This window comes from Sorex araneus, chromosome 7 (assembly GCF_027595985.1).
Source record: "Sorex araneus isolate mSorAra2 chromosome 7, mSorAra2.pri, whole genome shotgun sequence".
NCBI lineage: Eukaryota > Metazoa > Chordata > Mammalia > Eulipotyphla > Soricidae > Sorex > Sorex araneus.
In genome coordinates this window covers 39,756,102-39,776,875 of record NC_073308.1, presented here as the reverse complement: position 1 = coordinate 39,776,875, position 20,774 = coordinate 39,756,102, and the positions used below count along the sequence as shown (strand labels likewise).

Sequence of the window (20,774 nt, the reverse complement as noted above, 5' to 3'; positions counted from 1 at the left end):
TAATAAATTTAAGTTTCCTCTTTTGACCTACCGGTAGGAAGGAAAAGGACAGTGTACCTCCATTTTTTTTTCTCTTGGAAGCCAGTTTCAGCAGATCCTGTGACATTTGTTCTGAGAACAGCTGTCTGTTGTTTCATCACCTTCCCCAAAATAACCTCCAGAAGAGCCCTCATCAATTTCAAGTGACACTAGACAATTGCCTAGAGGGAACACACATATGGAAGAGAAATATTCAAATGGAATCCAACTGAATGATTAATCTACTTACCCTTTACATGTTGTCAAGTCTATGCAGTAGGGTTAGTTACTAAAGCTGGGTAAGTTTCACCCAAGGGTTTCTACCAATAACCAAGCCCTTTCTGCCTGTCAGATATTATGGGAATCATAATACTGACATGTGTGACATCAGTAGCATCCATAGCAACGGACTGATGGAAAGTCAGACGAGTGATTTAACCTACGTTCAGGCGAAAGGAGGCGTTGGTTGGCTCCCCAGGCAGCCTGCCAGGAAGAAACACCAAGAGATACAGAGAAGTTATTAATATGCACAGGAAATGATATGCACAGGTTGCCGCCGAGTCAAAGCAAGCTAAGAAACAGGCAGAGCATGGAGAAATCGAACAGTGATTTTTCCTTGATGATAGTGTCTAGGCACCAGCAAGAGATACACATAGAAAATGGATATTTGACATTAGTCTCCAGAGAAAAAGAGAATGTGGAAGAAATCTATATTGACTTGTCAAGGAGTTTCTCATTTGAGAATAAAAATTGGAGGGAGGGGATGTGCCTGAGAGATAGTACAGTGGGTGGGGTGCTTTGCATGAGGCCAACGTGGGTTCTGTCCCTGGCGCCCCATATAGTTCCCGGGGCCCACCAGAAGTGAAGGAGTGATTCCTGAGATCAGAACCGGGAGTAAGCCCTGAGCATCACTGGGTGTGACTCAAAAAGAACTGGGGGCAAGAGAGACAGTACAAAAGGTAAGGTACGTGGGGCTGGAGCAATAGTACAGTGGGCGTTTGCCTTGCACGCGGCCGACCCGGGTTCAAATCCCAGCATCCCATATGGTCCCCTGAGCTCCACCAGGAGTAATTCCTGAGTGCATGAGTCAGGAGTGACCCCTGTGCATCGCTGGGTGTGACTCAAAAAGCGAAAAATAAAATAAAATTAAAATTAAAATTAAAAGGTAAGGTGCTTGACTTATACGTGGCCAACCAGGTTAAATCTATGGCACTGCTTATGTTCCCCTGAGCACTGTCTGGAGGTATCTCTGAGCACAGAACCAGGAGTAAGCCCTGAGCACTGCCAGGTGTTCCCTTCTCTCCCCCAAAATGATTTGGAACTGGAGATGTGGCTCAGTGATAGTGTGGACCTTGCTTTCATGAGAACTGGGTTCAATTTCTGGCACTGCAATAAAAAAATAATAATAATAGGGGCTGGAGCAATAGCACAGCGGGTAGGGCGTTTGCCTTGCACTCGGCAGACCCAGGTTCAATTCCCAGCATCCCATATGGTCCCCAAAACAAACACCGCCAGGAGTAATTCCTGAGTGCAGAGCCAGGAGTAACCCCTGAGCATCACCGGGTGTGACCCAAAAAGCCAAATAATAATAATAATAATAATTGGGGCCGGGGCCAGAGAAGAGTACAGGGGGTGGTGCTTGCCTAGCATACAGCCAGTTCTGATTTGATCCCTGGCACCACACGCTCCTCCAAGCACCTCTGGGAGTGGACCCTGAGCACAGAGCCCCTGAGTATGGTCAAGAGTGGCCCCCAAATCCATCCCTCGTTCAAAGAATTGGGGTAGACTATAATAACACATTGGAGAATTGCGATGGCTTTAGCCCTTTCAAAGCACCTCCGTATCATCTCATTTCACCCTCTGTGCCCTCCTGTAGATAGTCTGAAAAGATTCCAGCACCTACAAACTGCAGAAGGCGAGTTTTGCTGCTGCCCTTTTTGTTTAAAGGAAAATCCCTCAGACTTAAGACTTTCAAGAAAAACTGCTGAGACTTTAGACACCAGCTGCACAAGATAAAATGTACTCATGCCTTCTTTAGGCAACAGGGATGGAAGGAAAGCTGAGGGGGGGTCAAGGGACAGTGGGACCTACCCCCTGCTCTGACTCAGATGACAAATTGTCAACCTCACTTTTGCTCCTTTTCCTTGTCTGCACTAGGATTGCCATGGTTCCTACCTCCCAAGGATTCAATGAGTTAGACGTGAAGTGCTTGGCACACAGGAAAGCACTATAGCAGTATTTCCCATTGTTCATTTGTCCTATTTTGGGGTTTTTTGGGGGGGTCGGCTACCCTCCCAGCAGTTCTCCCAGGTCTGTGCTCAGGGATCACTCCTGGAAACCATCTGTGTTTCTGGGGACTGAACCTGGGCTGGTTGCACGCAAAGGTAAGAGACTTAACCCCTGTACTCCTGTACTATCTTTCCAGTCCTTTGAATTATTTTATTTAATTATTTTTAGTTTGAGGGCCTCGCCCAGCAGTGCTCAGGACTTACTCCTGGCTCTGTACTCAGGGATCACTCCTGGTGAAGTTCTCGGGACCAGATGTGGCGCTGGGATTGAACCGGGGTCAGCCACGTGCAAGGCATGCATCCTCCCCACTGCAGGCTCCTAGGAAAGGGAGCAGGGTAAGCCCGGGCGATGGCCTCAGAATTCCTGAATCCAGCAGCAGCTTCCAACAAACACATAAGCAGGCACTTGCCAACGCCCAAACATTGGATTTACCAAACAAAGACTTTGAAAATGAACACATTTGTTTCGATCAAAGCATGTTAATGATAGGCTGGGCTTCCTGGGAGTCACTAGAATTTTGTTTATGTTTCCCAGAATTGCTAGTGAGAAAAATCAGGCAGCAGGTGGATGTTTCCATTTCAATAAACTATTGGTATAAAACAGACATTTCTGAGATACTTTCCTGGGCAGACTTGTGGGGTTTCAAAGCTAGGTGACAAAAGGATCCGAAGGGATGATCTCAACCGAAACCTATGGGTTGGTCCCCTGTTCTGTACAAACTGTTCTGCCTGGATCCTCCAGAAGATCCTACTAGCGTATCCACGATTCAAATTGCAACATTAGTCTATTGAAGAGTCCCTGGGCTACACAGCATCCTGAAATGTTTTGATGTTTACAACACCCATTTCCCTTGGTCTTATATTCGAAGTCCTGGGCATTAGCTTGTTTTTTTGTTTTTCACTCCCTCTCTGCTGCAAAGATATTTTATTCCATTTCTTGAGGGAAGCAAGTTTTAATTGCCAATCGACTAGGTATTCAACATGATAAGGTATCTAAACCCTGAGAGCTTCCTCCTTTCATTAAAATGTAGATCCAATTTCTTCTCCCTTAATGCCACATGCTGTTATTAAACTGAAATAACGGAAATAGTAAAAGCCAGATGTCACTTCAGTCTCAGGTTTGACTGGGGCACAATTTCCTCTCCTCCAGTTTAATCTGCCAGTTATTTACTAACCCCATCCTTTGGAAGAAAGCACAATTTAAATGTAAATGTAATTTACATAGGGGAGCAGAGAGTAGATTTGCAGTTTCAATTGCCAATAACATTTGCAAAGGGGGAAATCAACTAAAGCAAAGATCAGCAGCTGTCAGGCTGAAGCCGCATCACTGCCATTCTCAGACGACTTTGCTCCTGAAACCACCTGCCTCTGAGGCTGGGCTCCGTGGGCGAAAGGCAGCGGGGATGAGGAGCTTCCCAGGTATTTCAAGTCGCACCTACTATTGATGGGGGAGAAAGGAGGAGAAAGTTCAGGTTCTCATAAGCTGATTCGGTTGATATTGTTGTTGAAATTATTCACTGGCCAGTTTCTTCTTTTAATTTTATTTAGCTTTTTTTTTTTTTTGAGATTGGCCTTAAGCATGGCTGTGACTGGCCAATGACTGGCCAATCTCCACACACTTGGACGAGCCTCATGCTTGAAGGAACTGACAGAGGAACTATATGTGTGTGGGACTCAGGGCTGAGATCTCCAAGCCTGCTCAGATCAGGACTGGGCCTCCTCCACCCAGATCCCCCATTTTCCAGTAGCTTGGCAGTCACACCCACAAACTGGGCCTGGTGCCGTGTGCCATCAATAGATCCAGAGACTATATAAAACAAAGCTCCTGGAAGTGCACGGCTGCTTTGTGGCTGTGACCTCTTATAGTCTAGCCTACTGATCTGCCTAAAGCAGCATACATGTGTTTGGTTTTAACATACTTGTTTGATTTCTCTGATATATATTCTCCGTTCCTCTCAGAGAAACCCGCAAGTTGCCAAGAGTATCCCGCCCGCACGGAAGAGCCTGGCAAGCTCCCTGTGGTGTATTTGATATGTCAAATACAGTAACAATAATAAGTCTCATTCCCCTGACCCTGAAAGAGTTTCCAATCATTGGGAAAGACGAGTAAGGAGAAGCTGCTAAAATCTCAGGGCTGGGATGAATGGAGACATTACTTGTGCCCACTCAAGTAAATCGATGAACAACGGGATGAGAGTGATACAGTGATTTTTTTTGGGGGGGGGCACACCTGACAGTGCTCAGGAGACTATATGAGATGCCAAGGATGGAAATGTGCTGACCACTGTACTATCACTTTGGCCCTTTGACCGTTTTCTTCATTAAGGTGTTTGCCTTGCATGAACCAGGTTCAATTCCTCCGTCCCTCTCAGAGAGCCTGGCAAGCTACCAAGAGTATCTCACCTGCACGGCAGAGCCTGGCAAGCTACCCGTGGTGTATTTGATATGCCAAAAACAGTAACAAGTCTCACAATGGAGATGTTACTGGTGCCCGCTTGAGCAAATCGATGAGCAACAGGATGACAGTGATATAGTGATACAGTGATGTTGTAGGGTTGAAGAGAGAGTACTATGGGTAAGGGGCTTGACTTGAGTGTAATTTTCCTCGGGCTCAATCCCCAGCACCCCTGAGCACTGCTGGGCATGGACCAAAAATAATAACAAAAAATAAAATTTGTATATGACTAAGATGCTTTGGACATTGCCAAAAAAAATGGGGATCATCTAAACACCCCCAGCTGGCTAATTCTAAATACATTTTTTCCATAAATTTTTTTGTAAACATTTTATATTTTCAGTCCACACCCTAGTCCCAGTTCATGCTCACAGGTTATTCCCAGGGCTGCCAGTCCCATGTGGTACCAGAGATCAAACCCAGGGCTCTAGCATGCAAAGCATGTGCTCCAGTCCATTGAGCTGTCTTCCCAGCCCTGATTAATTTCTTTTTTAAAAAAATGCATAGGAAGGGCTGGAGCGATAGCACAGGAGGATGGGGCATTTGCCTTGCACTCGGCTGACCCAGGTTTGATTCCCAGCATCCCATATGGTCCCCTGAGCACCATCAGGGGTAATTCCTGAGTGCAAAGTCAAGAGTGACCCCTGTGCATTGTCCGGTGTGACCCAAAAAGAAAAAAAATGCATAGGAGGGCTGGCTATTGGGAGCAAACTTCAAGCATGGAGCTGTAAGTAGCCCCTGAGCTTCAGAGGGTGTGACCCACCAATCCAAACAATAAACAATAGGAAATAATAAAAAAGCAATAAAACAAAATTAAAAACAACAGCAACAGTAAAGACAAAAAAATTTTTTTTGGTTTTAATTGGTGGGGGCTGCATCCTGAAAGTTAGCTCAAGGGGCTGGAGCTCAAAGTTTGAATGCAGTAGAGCTTGGGTCAATTCTGATAACTCATGGTCCCCTGAGCATTGCTGGGAGTGATTCCATCCACCAAGCTACACACAAAGCATTGCTGTGTGTGTTTCCCCACCTCATGAAAAAAAGGCCAATGAAATTGTACAGTAGATAGGGTGCTCGCCCTGCACCCAGCCAAACTGGATTTGATCCTTGCTACTACATATGGTCCCTGAGCACTTCCAGTAGTGATCCTTGAGCACAGAGCCACGAGTAATCCCTGAGTACTGCCAGGCCGGGCCCAGAAAACAAAAAACAAAAACACTTAAAAAATAATAATAATAAGGACCCACACCCATAGGCCCAGGGATTAAACTGTCCTCACATATGCTGGGCATGTCCACCCCAAGCTATAAGCCAATGACAAATCTCTTTCAACAAATATTTATTGATATCTGGGACACACACTATGCAAGCCTATAGTAGACAGACAGGAGAACAATCACAGAACTTTCAAGCAACTTACTCATTAAGGAGAAAACAATTTAAGTACAAGAAAATAAAACAAGCTGAGGCCGGAGAGATTAAGACACTTGCATGCAGCCAACACAGGATCGATCCCCTGTACCAGGTAACGGTCCCCCAAGCCTCTCAGGAGTGAGCCCTGAGCGCAGAGCCAGGAGTGAGCCCTGAGCGACTAACTCAGGGGAAGGCCCCCAAACAGAACAACAATAATCACAGGCTGTTAACAGGGTTCGACAGGACCCCGAGGGAGCCAACGAGGGTCCAAAGTGTCATCTAGAGGGAGACTAGCAGGAGTGAGGAGAGGAGAGGGATGAACCAGGCAGGCAGCAGAGGCCAGACTGAGGAACGGCTTCACCTCCAGGCCCATCTAGAAGTTTCTAAGTGGGCCTGGGCAGGATGAAATGCCGACTGGCCCTGGCTCAGGGATCATGCGTTCGTGCACTAGACACAGGCCGTGTTTGGTGCCGAGGGTGAGTCGGGCAGAGCTGGAAGCATCAGCATTGGGGCAGCACAGAGCCGAAGCCTGTTTGGACCAGGCCACTGGGGTCCGTCTACAGAGGAAAAAGGCAATGGATGAATGACCCATGATCCGGAAAAGCCAAGACAGGATGTCTGATGAGAGGGGGTGGGGGTGGGGGTCCTCTTTTCTCACATGCATAAGCGGCATCTGAGTTGGAATCTATCGTGTCAGCCATGAGCCCACCCTCAATACAGAGCCATGTGGAGTTTGGTCTACACGCAATACTTAATAATTATTCCGGGTTCTTCCACCCAACCCTGGCTTCCCAAAGCCCTGGAAGGCAATGCAGAAAATCCACAACGCTCTCCCAGTTGGTTTTGGAATTATACCTTTTAGAGCAAATTTACCGTCCTAATTAATTTTTCTCAGGCTAATATTAAAATGAACTCATATTCTCGGGCCTTTATTCATTCTAGTTGGGCCTGGTGCCAGCTCCCTGGGCACTCCGAGGCTCGGATCCCACCTAAGCAGGGTCAGCTGCGAAGACCAAGGGCAAGAACAGGCCCATCACTCGCTCCGCCCTCCCGGGCTGTCTTTTCACAGGGGGGCTCAGAGGAGAAAGAGGATGGAGGACCGGCTGAGGCCCAAGCATCTTTCCAGAGAATCAGGCATGAACAAGGTTAATGGAGAAAAGACAAAACACATCTGTGTGAACGGCAGGGGAAAGCCGGGTGGGCATTTCATAAACACAGCAGCAAACGTGCTCTCAGTAAGAGTGGGTCTAGCTTCCTAGAACACCCTTCTTACATGAAGTAAGATATCATCTTCCCTCATGGGTCTTGAGCTGTGATACTCCTGCCCAAGCTTGCCTGGGAGCTTCCACAGTTGGGGGGCTGGGAGGGGGATAGGAAGCCCCTTTCAGCAGCCAGAGCACATTTGCCCCCACTTACTGTCCGTATCAGACTCTTGTGAAGATCCCCTTTAATAAAAGGGTGTCGCGATTGCACCACTCCCAAGAGTTGGCAACGTGGGCCTGATTTCTAGTCCTGGCATGTGGATGAAGGAAGCTAGAGAGATTGACAAAGGATCATCCTGAGGGCTGCCTGTCACCCTCCAAATCCCGAGCATAAGTCACATGCAAACTATTCTGTCAACGACGGAAAGGCGTATACACGTAAGTCAGATAAAAAGCCAGAACACACCAGGGACAGAGGCTAAGGTTAGGAAGGGGGAGCCCAGGCCGCTCCGGCAAATCATTCCTTGAGAGAAGCGGATGGACACTGACGTGCTGGTCAGGCAGAGTCAGCTGGCGTAGCCCTCGGATGCCCCAAGAAGGGGCAGACGCACAGGTCTCTCCCTCTCCCGTCCTCTTGCCCTCGTCTGTGGCAGAAAGGTCGCCCTTGGGGGCTCTGACAAGGGCGCTCAGTGATGACGGGGGAGGAGCGCTGCCAGAGAGAGGGTTCCGGCAGGGCGGGGGGCATCAGCAGGAGGGAGCCCCTATTCTCCTGATGAAGCAGAGGCTTCTGAGGACGACAAAGCCAGAATCTCCGCCAGGGCTCGGGAGCACGGCAGGCCTTGAGAAGCAGAGGGCTCGGAGCACAGGCTGCGGTGAGGGGCCGGGTGCCTCCTCTCGTCGCCTAGCTTCTTTGCTCTTTTACCCTGGGCCCTGGCTGTCACGCCTGTAAAGTGGAACTCTCATTCCAACACGACAGTGAACTTGAAGTCGTAACCACACATGGTGATTTTTGCTTGTTTGGAGGCCACACCCAGCAGTGCTCGGGGGCCACTCCTGGAAGTGCACGTGGGGGCCCTGTGGGGTGCTGGGGATCAAAACCAGGTGTGCTGCATGCAAGGCAAATGCCCGACCCCTTGTACTAGCTCTCTGGCCCCACATGGAGAGGGTTTTTTTTTTATATTATACTATAGTTTTTATTTATTTTTATTTTATTTATTTGTTTATTTTAAATTGAATTGCCATGGGATAGAGCATTACAAAACTGCTCATGATTGGGTTTCAGTCATACAATGTTCCAACACCCATCCCTCCACCAGTGTACATTACCCAGTGCTAATGTTCCCCAGTTTCCCCTCCTACCCACCCCCAAATCCTCCCTACCCCAGCCTGCCTTTATGGCAGGCATCTCTTCCCTCTTCTCTCTCTCTCTCTCTCTCTCTCTCTCTCTCTCTCTCTCTGAGAGTTGTTTTTTTTTAATCACTGTGAGATACAGTTACAAAGTTTTTATTTATTTATTTATTTTTATTGCTTTTTGGGTCACACCCAGCAATGCACACTCCTGGCTCATGCACTCAGAAATTACTCCTGGCGGTGCTCTGGGGACCATATGGGACGCTGGGAATAGAACCCGGCTCGGCCGCGTGCAAGGCAAACACCCTACCTGCTGTGCTATCGCTCCAGCCCAAAGCTTTTATGTTTGAGTTTCAGTCATACAATGATATACAATGACTGAACACCCATCCCTCCACCACTGCACATTTTCCACCACCAATTTCCCCACTATCACCCCTCCCCAATCCCATCCCTCCCCTGCCTCTCACCTTCCCCAACTTCAAACTGTACCACAAAGCAGTAGTAATTAAAACATCATGGTATTGGACTAGAAACAGTCCCGCAGACCAATGGAACAGAGTTGAATATTCTGTCACAGACTCTCAAATATATGATCACTTCATCTTTGATAAAGGAGCAACAAATGGGAAGTGGAACAAGGAAAGCCTCTTTGATAAGTGGGGCTGAGAAAACTGGACAGCTACCTGCAAAAAAATGAATCCTGACCTCTGTCTAATACCAGGCAAAAGTAACAAAAACAAAAGCCAAGGGAGTTTCTAATGATGCAAACTAACCTTGTGTTCCAGTGTTGCTCCACCAACACTGCAATATGCTCCTCTTGAGAGGATGGACAACTGAGTTACCGCCTCACAAACGCTGAAAGTACCACTCTCATTTTTCCCTTCGGGGGTTCTTGTGGGAAGTTGGGGGGTTGCTCCTCCCATCTGTGCTCACTCCCACAGAAACACCCGTGGGGCTGGGGGATCGAACCAGGGTTGGACACATGCAAGGGCCAGGGCCTTCAGCCCAGATCTATCTGGGGCTGGAGCGATAGCACAGTGGGTAGGGCATTTGCCTTGCACGCGGCTGACCTGGGTCAGATTCCCAGCATCCCATATGGTCCCCGGAGCGCCGCCAGGAGTGATTCCTGAGTGCATGAACCAGTAATAATCCCTGTGCATCGTCGCCAGGTGAGACCCAAAAAGCAGAAAAAAAACCCCAAAAAAACAAAAAACAAAAACCAGATCTATATCTCTGGCCCCTGAAGCGCCACTTTCAACAGATGCCCTGGGCACAGGCTTGAAGTGTGGGCTGTGGGGACGGCTGTGTGGCTGTACCAGGCACTCGGAGGGGAGGGTTTGGCTCTGGGAGGGCTTCTCCCACCTCACTATCCGGGTTTTCTTTTCCCTGGAACCTCAGGAACTCAGAGATGCTTGTCCTCGTTTGAAAGAAAGACCAAACAGGGAGAGAGAGAAAGGTAAAAAGAAAGACAGTTTCTTATCATCCTCCAGGAGTAATTCCTGAGTGCAGAGCCAGGAGTAATCCCTGAACATTGCCGGGTGTGGCCCAAAAAGCAAGAAAGACAGGTGGGGGGGGGCTCAGCTAAGCACCCCACCTGCTGGGGGTCTGGTGTCCTTAAGCACTGGTGGTTCAGTACGTGGGGCACTCGCCATGCACACAGCTGGTTGGATCCCCGGCACCCCTGAGTACCGCTACGGCGGATCCCTGAGCACAGAGTGAAGGTTAAGCCCTGAGTACAATGGGGTGTGCCCCTGTGGCCCCCAAAATGAAACAAAACAAATAAAAGTACCGTCAGGAGCAGGCGGAGGCCTCTGAGAGGTTTACGCAGGGCAGGATCTGCTGAGGAGCGGAGCAGGTAAGACAGCAGAGAGGGAGGGGTTCCTGACCTGGTTCCGTCCCGTCCCCCTTTTCAGAAACAGAAATCACTCAGAAATCACCCCTGAAAGTCTACCTTACGCACACGAATAGAAAGCCCCTCCCCACCATGGCACCCGAGAGGTCCCTTGTGTGGGTCTCCTGCCCCCTAGGGTGGCACTGCCCGCTCAGGGAAATACTGGCCCAGCCAGGCCGCGGGGGAGGGTGCTCTGGGCCACAGGTCCCGGGGCAGAACAGAGAGGGAGATTCCCGGGCTCAGAGGACACACTGACGTCAGAGCAGGGAGAGCAGAAGGAAAGGAAGGACCAGGATGGGCGTCGGAGCTGGAGGCCCCGGGGCCTCTCCAAGTTTGCCCGGCATTTCAGAAGCCTCGAGAACCATCCAGTCAGTCCCCTACTGGCGAAACGAAAACCAGACGATGGTACCGAAGAGTTCTAACGGTTCCTTGTTCTGGAAAGTCTGGGTGTGCCGGGACCCCCACAGTGGGGTGACCGGCACGGGTCAGTGGAGGGCCTCAGGCACAGGGCAAGGGGCTTGATGACTTCATCCTGAAATAGAATAACCCACCCAGGGGTCTGTGAAGTTCTTCCCCGCCCCCATAACTAAAAAAAAAAAAAAAAAACTCAGTGTATCTTAATGAATCTTAATGATAAGAAAATGAATTATAAGATAATCATCATTATAAGCAAGTAGCTCAGATCCCACGCCTCTCCCTGACTCTGCTTCTCTGTCAGCGTATTGCCCACCACTGGATCTCGTGAGCAGGGGGCTGACGGGTTGGCGCCTCCATCCCCGCTGCCGTGCAGACAAGGATGGCAGAGGGGAAGGACTGGCCCCAGGGCTCCCTCACGCCGCAGCCAGCCACTCGCTCAATCACTGGATAAATGTTTCCCGAGGCCTGCCACTCGCCTGGCACTGTTCTTGGTGCTGCGGATTCAAGGGCAAACAAAGCAGATGGGTTTCTGTCCCCGGAGAGCTCGTGTCCTTGGAGAGGGAAAGCAAACATTTCAGCAAGATAAGAAGACACAGGCCAAGTGACTTGGGGAGGGGAGGGGTCTCATTTAGATTTAGATTGGGGGGGGCAAGGAGGGTGACAGTAGAGTGCCTGGAGCAGCTCAGCTCAGTGTCCGGACCAGCAGGAGCAGGGGTGAAGCCTGGAGGGGCGGGGCGGGGGGGGCGGGGGCTGGGGTGATGGCATGGAGACGGCACGGCACCTCCACCCAGAGCCCTCCAGACTGTCACCAACCTACTTCCAAGCTGGACACATACAGAAGGACACTTCAGGGCCAGCCTAAGCTGCTTGGACAGAGGAGGAGACTGAGTGGTCACAGGGATTTTTTTTTTTTTTTTTTTTTTTGCTTTTTGGATCACACCTGGCGATGCACAGGGGTTATTCCTGGCTCTGCACTCAGGAATTACCCCTGGCGGTGCTCAAGGGACCATAAGGGATGCTGGGAATCGAACCCGGGTCGGCCACGTGCAAGGCAAATGCCCTACCCGCTGTGCTATTGCTCCAGCCCCAATGGCCACAAGGATTTCACTCAGCCATGGCAGAGGGTGAAGCGAGAGTGGACAGAGGCTGCCTGTCCACGTCCCACCAGCCCCAGTGCCGCCGTCTCAGGAGGAAAGGGCGGGGGGGGGGCACATGGCTGGGAGCCCATGTGCAGATATGAGACCCCGGAGCCCCTCGGCCTGCCACAAAGTTGGCGTGGTGTGTGGGTCCTCAAAGGAGCCACCAAAAATAGATTAATTAATTAATTAAAGGGCTGGAGCAATGGTACAGCGGGTAGAGGGTGTGCCTTGCATGTGGCCAACCCGGGTTCAATCCCCAACATCCCGTATGGTCCTTTGAGCACCGCCAGGAGTGATTCCTGAGTGCAGAGCCAGAAGTAAGCCCTGATCATGGCTGGGTGTGACCCGAAAAACAAACAAACAAAAAATAATGAAGGGCCACAGGACGTGGCCTTGGAGGCTGTGGGGTGGAGGGAGAGAGGGAGCCCCATGCAGTCAGGAGGAGGCGCGAACAGTCTGTTTCTGGAAACCATCGCTCCACCCACCACGCCCGATTTCCCACGCTGTCCTTGAGGCACCTCGCCCCAAAGGGCACCTTTTTCATCTGTCTGTTTCTTTTTAGGGAAGGGTGACAGGGGGACAGGCATTTGGGGTCATTGTCTGGAATGAATCCTGGACAGCAGGAGGCTGCTGCTTTTACTCTGGGCCCGTCATCTGTCAGCCAGCGAGGCGGCCGGCAGCCAGGCTGCGGACTAATGAAGACAGAGAGCTGGTTCCGGCTGTGCACAGGTGCCGCCTTGCCATTAACAGAGGTGACATTCCGAAACCCGGCTCATTACGGAGCAGACATCGGACAGGGCTGGGACACATATTGATGGCAGCAGGGCCAGCCAGTGTCTGTCTCGACTCCCACTGCCCGGAGAAAGTGAGGGAGAGAACCAGACAGAGGAGTGCCAATTCCTAAGGCCCCTCAGCGCAGAGAAAAATAAATTGCCCCCACCCTCCCCAACCCTTACCCCCGGACGCTGGTGGAGGGGATAGCTAAGTAGGAGTAGGGTAAATGGGTGGGGCCCCTGGGGTGCTTGCGTCCTGCTTTAAAGCCAGGATGACCAGACGGGTGGCCAGGAGAGCGGGGCGTCGGCTGCAGAGATGAGCCGCAGCGCACGCACAGAGCCCTGGAACCTTCCTCGGTGGAGTCTGGACACCTCGCGGAGTCTGCAGACAGGGAGCACCCCGCGGGGCGAGTGTGGCCGCAAGGTGGTTGCAGGTAGAACTGGCCTCGGGCGCCAGCCCATCCCCCCCAGGACACCCACGGGTGGCTCGGCTCTGTGCGCCTGCGCGCCGCGCCCCAGCACCCCCTGTCCTCCCCTGCAGGGTGTCCCGCCTCCGCCCCCCAGGGTTTCAAACTCGCAGCAGACGGAACTCGGCTTAAAAATAACTATTTTGACAGTTCTGATGTAAATATGTGAGCTGTGCGTGGGGCTGTTTTTCCTTCACACCTCCCCTCACCCCTCGATCCCTACCCCACCCCGACTCCGCCGGCTGCGCTGGTGGCAGAGCGCCGTCTGCAGGACGAGCTTTCCGCAAGCAGCAGCAGGAAGGAGACAGTTTGGGGGCAGGATTTGGTCTTCCCACCCACCCAGCCCACTTTCACACCCCCCCACCCCCGCCATCACCCCCATGAACCCAGAAAGGAGGCGCTCCCTGGACACTAACCCTTGACATCACCCCCGGGATAGCAGGAGCTCAGCGCCGCTGTAAGCAGGGGCCTATGGGAAACGCAAGATCCGGCTCTTGGTATTCGTGTTTTCAACTAACTCACCTTAAACCCGGAGCTCAGCAGGCTCTGGCACACACAGAGCAGCGGGAGGGTTTGACTGCTTGGCTTTCCCATGTGGCAAGCATATTGGGGGTGGGCGTTCAGTTTTCTAGGTGAAGAAAATTGAGGTCAGAACCCCAGTCTGGTGTCTGGAGCGATAGCACAGCGGGTAGGGCGTTTGCCTTGCACGCGGCCCACCTGGGTTCAAATCGCAGCATCCCATAGGGTCCCCATTCCTAAGTGCAGAGCCAGTAGTAACCCCTGTGCATCCCTGGATGTGACCTATAGAGCAAAAAAAAAAAAAAAAAAAAAAAGAACCCTAGTCTGCTCTCCATGGATGGAAAGAGGGAAAGGGAGTTAGGGCCTCTCTATTCTGCAGGTAGGAAGCCCAGGTGAAGCGGAGCGCGACCTGTGGGTCTGGCCCCCAACAAACCTCTCCACTGGGGCAGAGCCCAGGAGAAACAGCAGCTCCCGCGTCTCTGGTCCCCTGCAGGGCGTGGAACAGCATGGGGCACCTATGACATCGTACAGGTTTCCTGACTTTGGAAGACATTAAAGAGTACTGGAGTGAGAAAGGAGGAAGTGGCCCAGGGGCCCAGAGCACCAGAGGCAGGCCAGGCCCTTGCCCCTTTCCCCCACCAGCTGGTGCCACCCCCGATGCCCTGAGGCTGTTCCTCAAGAAGCTCCCAGAGGGCGTGTGAGGTCAACAGTGCCCCATGTCCATCTCCCCCCTAACCGCTTCCCCTCGGTCTCAGGTGGGGAGCAGCGGAGGTGCCCATCTCAGATCTTGGAGTGAGGAGGAACTTAGGGGCATTTGGGTTCACTTGCTCTGCAAGGTCACTGCATAGGGGTCTGGGCAGGTGCGTGTAGGTACAGGGAAAGGGGACAGGGGAGTCCCGGACTCTCTCTGTCTCTCTCTGTCTGTCTGTCTCTGTCTGTCTGTCTGTCTGTCTGTCTGTCTGTCTCTCTCTCTCTCTCTCTCTCTCTCTCTCTCTCTCTCTTTCTCTTTCTCTCTCCAGTTTTTCCTCCCCACCCTTTGAGACTCAGCCTAAAATCCACCTCCTCCGGGAAGCCTGCTGGATCTGCCTGCTCTCTAAATAGCTGTGCACTTAAGCCCCAAGGCGACAATGCCCTTGGCGCTTCCCATGCCTTTTGCGCTCTGCACTCTGCCTTGGGAAGCGGCTCCATCTGTAACCAGGAGTCCCCCAAGCACGGGTGCCTGTGATTTCATCTCCTTGGTGGCTCCCTGCAAGGGTTCTCCAAAGCCTACAGCCCGTTTCCACACAGGGCCCCAAGGCCACCCCTGCTGACTGCTGAAACCTCCGTGATGTGGGGTGCTCACCTGTCCCAGACCACCGACTGGCACGCCTCACCCCCAAATCCCTTCTCAGAAGAGGTAACCTGGGGTCGGGGGGGGGGGGGCAGTGTCTGTCCCCTCACAGGCGCCCTGCCACAGCCGTATCTGTGAATCTCTGCCCCACCCACCACAGTTGAACAACTAAAGGTCTTGCTCCTTCTGTTTTCTTGTTTTTGTTTGGGGGCCACACCTAGTGCTGCAGGGGGTTACTCCTGGCTCTGTGCTCAGGGCTCACTCCGGGTGAGGCTGGGAGAGAACGCTTCACTGGGGATGGAACCAGGTCAGCAAGTGGCCTAACCCCTGTACTCTCTCCAGCCCCTTTTCTTCTTTTATTAAATTAAAAAATAAATTATTAGTTTCCCCAAGCACACCTTGCTTTTTTTTTTTTCAGTAAAACATAAAAGCACTTTTGGGCTAGAGAGATGGTGTAGGGGCTAAGACACTTGCCTTGCACGTGGCTTATTGTTCCCTGAGCTCCACCAGGGCACACTCCTGGGCACGGAGCCAGAAGGAGGCCCTGAGTGGGCAGGGCTGATGGTACAGTGGGCAGCACACTTGCCTGCGTGCAGCAGGCCCGAGTTCAATCCCAGCACCACGTATGGTCCCCTAGGCCCCACCAGGAGTGCTCTCTGAGGGCAGAGTAGGGAGAAAGCCTGAGCATCGTGGGGTGTACGGAACCCCTCCAGTCCCCAGCAAAAGAAAATAAAGGAGTGACTCCTGAGCACAAGAGGGTAGCACTGCACTGTCACACTGTCGTCCCGTTGTTCATCAATTTGCTCGCGTGGGCACCAGTAACGTCTTCATTGTGAGACTTGTTACTGTTTTTGGCATATCGAGTACGCCACGGGTAGCTTGCCAGGCTCAGCCATGCGGGCAGGATACTCTCGGTAGCTTGCCGGGCTCTCCGAGAGGCAAGGAGCAATCGAACCCGGGTCGGCTGAGGGTATTGCCAAAATAATAATGATGATGATGATGAAGTAATAATAAAGCCTCTTAAAGTGTCTTGATCATAGTGAATATTAAGACCTGCTTCTCCTGCCCCGTTTTCTCTTCAGTCAGCTGTACCCACTATTTCCCTGAGATGCCAGGTGACAGGAAGCCCGTCTTCTCTCTGTTAACTCGCACCCGGGTGAGGCTCGCTCACAGCTCCAGGGTTCCAGGGTCCCGGCCTCCAGGAGCTTCACCTTGGCTTCCCACCACTCTGTGTGTTCCTAACTTTCTCCTGCCTCCCCCAACCCTCCCCGCCGCCCCCGCGACACCCCCCCCCGCCCCGTTGGTGGAATGGATGTTTAGCTTCTGCTGCTGCAGTGTATCACAGTGCGAAATAAATACGGCTGCCCCATCTACCCTGACAACATAATTCATTTACTGCAAAAGGATATAATAAAGTCTGTTTATTACAGCAATTAACAGAGCAGCATTTGCTGGCATGCTTTGCAGAGGCAGTCTGAAAAGTGCTTACTCCAGGTGCACAGACTCAGCGAAACGTGCAACTTGAGCCCAAATGAAACCAATTAGAAGCTTAGTAAAGAGGTCCCAGTCCCCGAGGAAAAACCTCACGTTCCAGGAGTCCGTTAGGCAGGGGGAGCCTCAAGGCAGGAGCCAAAGGTTCTTTCCTGACCCATCTCAGGGTGCAGGGGTGGTGTTGGGGGGGGAGTGAATGAAATGCTCTGCTCCCCTCATCTTGTGGCCCTGACTGGCTGGCTCAAATCTCACTGACCCACATCCGGCATGCAGGTGGGGGCGAGCACGATTGACACCTGGGGCCACTGGCATGAAAGTAGGGACGAGGGAGAGGCGCAGGGAGGGGCTGGGTGAGGAAGGAGAGAAGGGTGGTCTTCTTTCAACTGCCTCCAAGAGCACCATGGGGTTCGAGAGCCAAAGTCCCGGGGGCTGCAGGGAAGGCCGGCTCTGCTCCCTACTGGCCGGTCGAGTGGCTCATCTGGACCTGAGTGTGGACCCGTCTGCCCTGTACCTGAGGCGAGCAGGGGGCAGGGGAGGGATGCCAGGCGCCCAGGCTCCCCAGAAGGTTCTGGGTACCTGATCGCTCCTTCGCCAAACTTGGCTCTCCAGCCCCTCTCTCGAGACTCGGGGTTGATCTACACCGTTGGGACGCCCTCCCCAGAACAGCCTGTGACGGTGCAGCCGCCATCTCAGCAGGAGGTGAACCCCTCCATGCCTCCTCAGGAGGGTGCTCAGGGGGCATCTCTGCCTCCATGCAAGTAGGAGATGGAGCCCCTGAGCCAGCCAAGCACAAACTGTTGTGAAACAGCCCCCTGGCTGGGGGGACCTCCTAGGCCCCCCTGTCCTCCAAGACTTTCCTTCTCAGGCCTTGAAGGATGAGGGCAGGGGCCGGCCTGGCCTCCCTGGAACAGAAAAAGGCAGAGCTCTGAGCATCATGAACAACGAGATAAAAATAGCAGCATTGCCATGGCAACAGAGGCTGGGAGCGTCCTCAGGATCTCGTCCGGGTCCTGCCATCTCCCGCCAGCCTTCCTCCTGCCTCTCTCTCTCTGCTCAGACAGCACGGAGCTGAGGAAGGAGGGATGCGCCAGCACCCCACGGATACCCTGGGCTGCCCAGGTTTGGGGGCTCCTGGCTTTGGGAATTCCTCCCTTGATCGAAGCAATTTTTCCCAGGATGCTCCTGGCAACCCCCAGAGCCCCCTCGAGTGGATGGTCCTGAGGACAGTGATGTTCCCAGTGGACAGCCGCGGTCTCTGCTTCTGCTTCAAGCCTGTGGCACTGCACCCTCGGGCAATGACAGGGCCTCCCAGGCCCAACTGGTCCAACTGCCAGTAGGACACGGGGCTCAGGAGACGATGAGTCCCTGACAAGGTCACCTGCTCAGAGCTAGTGTCGTGATGGCTGAGGGTACCATGGGTGTGGGGGCAGGGCAGGGAGAGCCTGCTGCCCCGTGCTCTCCCCTCGTTCTATGGATGGGGTGTGACACATTCCCTGGACAGAGTCTGCCCCTCGCCTGCTGGCCCAGTAGCCATCTTCAGAGGAAACGCTGCCAGGCTTGGGAACGGCCAGGCAGGGCCACTGAACACAGCGCCCAGGGTGGCCTTCTCGGATGAAGTCTGGTCTCCATCATGAGCCTCATGTCTGTCTGTCTGCAGAACATCGGCTATGCCACAGCAGCCATGACGCGTCTGCGGGTGTGGCAGAAGGGAACAGGGCTCCCATCCCAGAGGCGCCGGGGAGTGCCGTGCTCAGCACGGGGCACCGGGGGTGGCAGCCCTTGTGCCCGTGAGGAGCCCAATGCCCGGGTGACACAGACAATGGGACCAGATGTCTACAAACAGGGACATGGGAGCCAGAGGTGGTACTTCCCGTTGCAGAAGGCAAGGTAGTGAGGAGGGGGGCACCCCGCCCTGGAGAGGGGCTCCCAGCGACTGCATCCGGGCAGACCCTGAGCTGGGTAAAGTGCTGGGCGCAGCTTTAGAGACGCCATCCACAAGGAGCAGGATGTGAGTGTGTGTGAGTGAGAGAGAGAGAGAGAGAGAGAGAGAGAGAGAGAGAGAGAGAGAGAGAATGCACAAAGGGATGGATACGGCCTGGTCAGGGCCTGGAGACGGGGGTCCAGGCCAAGAGACTTGATCCCCTTGGGGCGTGGCTACAGGGGAGTGGAATCTCAGGGGCAGGTGGGGGTGGCATTCTAGCAGGAGAAGTTCAGGGTGCCCTCGCTTTCCTTTTCACCCCCTGTACCCTTCCCACATGTCCGCCGCAACCGTACAAAGCCCAGAGCTGAGCCCAGGCAACTTGCAGGCCCTCTGTCTGGCTCAGCGCCCCCACGGTGCTCACCCTTCCACTCCAGCCCTGTTGCTATTTTTTTTTGGGGGGGAAAGGGGTGTCACAGCCATTGGTGCTCAGGGCTTGCTCCTGGCTCTGCACTCGGGAATCTCTCCTGGTGGTACTCGAGGGACCACATGGAATGCCAGGGATCGAACCCGGGTCGGCCACATGCAAGGTAAACGCCCTCCCTCTGTACCATCTCTCCAGCCCCCTCTGTTTGCTCTTGTGGTAGTGGAGGAAACTGAGTCACAGCACTAGGCCAGGAGGAACCTAAGGTCACGTTGTGGTCTGTGTGCAAGTGGGTTGTGAGGCAGGCGAAGGGGTTCCTAGCTCGGACCCTTTCCTCCTACTGTCTACCATATGCATATCCAGTTAGTTCAATTATTGCTTTTATTTCAAAAATAAAATCTCCCCATGCATTTCTACAGTCCATCTGCTACATTCCACAAGCCCTTCCCGGGAATGAGAAGGACGGGATATTCTAGGAGAAAGGGCTTCAATCTGACACCAGAAATCTCAGGGACCTATGACGGGAACCACAGCATCGTCCTGTTCTTCATCCCGACTCACAGACGTAGGACAAGAGGCGACTCCAGGAGCCCTGTGACCCAGACGGTTGGGCCTCCCTGTTTCAAGAGGACTTGGCCCAAGACCAAGGAAAAAGCATGGCCCTCCCTCACCCCAGGAGCTTGGGGAAGGAGGGACACTCAGTCCAGGGCAGAAAGCAAGGTGCTAGAAGACACCCCATTCCCAAAAGTTGCAGGAGGAGAAGCCTCGGCCGGAAGCCAGCCATAGGGGTGCCTGGCCGGGGAGGCTGAAACTGTCATTCTGCAGACCCCATTTCCCAGACTAGAGGGGAGAGGGGGCCTCCTGATGCTGCTGAGATGCTGAGGATGCCTGAGCCCCAAGTAGAAGGTGGGTGATTGACTCTCAGCCCTTCAGCTACAGGCTGGGCCCCACCTGACCTTGAATGAAGGAGTTACCTGCAGGTTCCAGCTGGGCCACCCAGACCTTGGCCCTCCTCCATGTTTCCAGGGGAGGGGCTCACAATAGCCAGGCTCCCTCTGCAGGAGGGAGCCCAGGGAATCCGCCTGGTGGACACCGTTCTGAGTGGGCACCACTCTGCAGTGACACCCCTGTCTGAGGCTGGGGGGGGACGAGGAGTCCTCTCCTGACCTTTCCTTGGGGTGAGCCAGTGTGGTCAGGACACAACACCCAATACCTCTGAGTCTGGGGGTACAATTTCATCCTCCAGCACACGACTGGCTTCTCTGGGCCGCAGCCTGGCTGGGGAGTGCCAGGGAGGGACACACGCCCCGGGCCTGTGGCAGGGCACCCTGACAGCATCTCAGCCTGTCTCTGGTGTCGTCAGGGTGAAGAACGGGGCGCTCCTCTCTCCCTGTGACCCCACCGACCTTACTGCTGTCTGCTGGAGCGGAGGGCTTCTGCTGCTGGTTCTTTGGCTAGAAAAGGAAATAACAGACTGTGGAAGGCTGGGGCAAAGGAGGGGAGAGGATGGGAGCAGAGACACCTTCAGATGACCCTCACGGCACCGGCTTGGGTCTCTCCTTGCCATGACCAGGTCAAGGTGCCAGGGGGACATGCCCACAGAGGCTGCCTCCAGCTTTCCCTAAGACCCCCCAAGACACTGTCCCCTGGGGACCTAGCAGGGATGCTGGTGGGGATCA

The 20,774-nt window shown here is 53.3% G+C and overlaps 2 protein-coding genes across 7 annotated transcripts in view; one reads left to right on the top strand and one right to left on the bottom strand.

The window, feature by feature from the left end:
* The window catches only part of CDK18 (cyclin dependent kinase 18), a 238,384-nt gene that overhangs the window by 140,843 nt on the left and 76,767 nt on the right, over positions 1-20,774 (top strand). The gene's annotated exons all lie outside the window — the stretch shown is intronic.
* The window catches only part of BLACAT1 (BLACAT1 overlapping LEMD1 locus), an 18,824-nt gene continuing 14,767 nt past the window's right edge, over positions 16,718-20,774 (bottom strand). For all 6 annotated transcript variants that reach the window (XM_055144386.1, XM_055144387.1, XM_055144382.1 and 3 more), the window contains exon 2: positions 16,718-20,774. This exon is cut by the window's right edge and continues 966 nt beyond it. The gene's annotated coding sequence lies outside the window, so the exon portion shown is untranslated.